Below are 2,084 nucleotides of genomic sequence, written 5' to 3'. Positions count from 1 at the left end.
CCCTCCATTTTATTTCTAATAGAACCCACCCATCTCACCAAGCCCTTCCGCACACCTTCTAGCTTAGCCAACATATCACCCGAAGTAGACTGACTGACATATTCATTTAACCTCCTCCTCAAAAGATTCTTTTATCACCCACCATGCCTCAAACCAAAACCTTTTCTACCTCAACCTATTACTCTCAGAGGATGCCATAGATTCGCCATTGTGCTTCTCATTGCCGAAAATTGGATTACACTCGCCGTGAGAAAGCATCCAACCAGACAAAGATCATAAACCACCATCGCAGAATCAATTTGCTTTTGTACTTGAAAAATCTCTTCTTTCTCGTCTTCCAATGTTAACTTTACCATTTCATCCTCAATTTCCATGAATCAAAATGAACCAGATTGATAAGAAACACTCTTTTCCAAGAACCGCTGTCACTAAAACAAAGAAAAATAAGCCAAAAAACCCTAAAGAAAAACCAAAACATGAGGGAATAATAGACCAGAGATGTGCTAGAGTAGCAGACTTTTGATATGTCGAGTTAAAATTTTAAATACAAATATTTGATTCAATTGATATACATGAATAAGAAAATCTATCTTAAACTTAATGTATATCATAATTATTAATTAAGAATAGAATAGAGTAATTTACCAACAATGTTGGGTGTAATGATAAGACAAATTACATGTTCAAATAATGATGCAGGTTTGAACCTTGAAAACAATTTGGAGGAGTAATCATAAACTCCGAAGATGGACAAACCCTTCTTTATCTCTAACGAAAGGGTACCCTAACCACCCAACAACCATTCCATTCTCGTTGTCCATTGAAACCATTCTGAATAATCCTAGTATTAGCATTTTTCACTTGGCATTTAGTAGTCTATTTTCCTCTCTCACTCTATTTTTTTTGTTTTGATATATATATACGTGACTTTTTGGTTAATTACAAGGTAATGTATCTAAGTTAATGAGTCCAATGCTACTAGAATCAATGGCAACAAAAGAAGTAAATAAGTAAACAGTCTATTCATTAAGCTGAAAAGAGTACAAAGAGAAGCTGAGAGACAAACCTTGTAGGCAAGCATATATATACATGTTGTCGCTTCAAACAAGGCAATATTAACAATAAGTTCTCTCAACATTATTTACTTGAAGCTAATATTATATAGTAACTACTAGTTCATACATAATGATTGCTTTCAATCTAAATATGAGCAACTTGTTGAATCTCCATGGCTGATTTTTCAACTTTCTTAAAGTAAAATGGCCATCCATTGCCAGTGGAGAGAGCCAAATGTATCATTTCTCCATCAAAGTCTCTCCCAATTTCGTTGCATAAGGCTGGGCATGTTTCACATACTGCGGGGCAGTACTTAAATTTGTAATAGACATCACTCACCTTCTCTATTCTAAACCAACTGGTCAAAGTGTTGGCACCTGGGTTCCCTTTAACCCCATCGGTTATCACCCACCATTTTCCGGCTGAATGGTCGTAATCATTGACCTTCACACTGTTGTTGTTTGGCAAAGTTTGGGTCTGAGGGGAACGAACTCAATGTTTATGTCAGAGGATAGGCGAACAACGCCATCGTTGGAGTCCGAATTAGAAAATATCACCGGAATACCATTGTCACCGGATGGTCTTTGAGCAACGACTTCCGGGCATGGGTTTCCTCTAGGCCTGCCTAGGGCAAGCTCCCCACCACCAGCACCCTATATCCACGACACAACATAGTATGGGGTGCCTGTTTGAACCTCGTTGCCATCAATGTCGAGCACAGGTTCGTTTGTAGCGTTGGCTACACCAAACAAAAAGGATAATGGTGTGACTGAGAAGATGATGAAAAGAAGAAACACCGAAGCTGTTGTGGTTTTCATGGTTATATAGATTGTGTTGATATGTGTTGCTTTAGTTCTCCATGCGAATTTATAGAGATGGGAAAGGATGAACATCCAAAATTGATAGAATATTTAATATTATTACATATAACACATTTCAAATGTGAGGAAAAAAGAACACATTTCCAAAATTAATAGGACCACTTTTTTTTATTTTTTAAATGAATGTCGAAAATTGGAAATAAATTC

At 36.8% G+C, this 2,084-nt stretch overlaps 1 pseudogene; it reads right to left on the bottom strand.

Moving 5' to 3' along the window:
* Positions 1-1,062: 1,062 nt before the first annotated feature.
* Positions 1,063-1,881, bottom strand: LOC107896180 (21 kDa seed protein-like; annotated as a pseudogene).
* Positions 1,882-2,084: the final 203 nt, after the last annotated feature.

This window comes from Gossypium hirsutum, chromosome A10 (assembly GCF_007990345.1).
Source record: "Gossypium hirsutum isolate 1008001.06 chromosome A10, Gossypium_hirsutum_v2.1, whole genome shotgun sequence".
NCBI classification, from domain to species: domain Eukaryota; kingdom Viridiplantae; phylum Streptophyta; class Magnoliopsida; order Malvales; family Malvaceae; genus Gossypium; species Gossypium hirsutum.
Note: the sequence above shows the minus strand (reverse complement) of the source record. Positions and strands in the feature narration are given on the sequence as shown.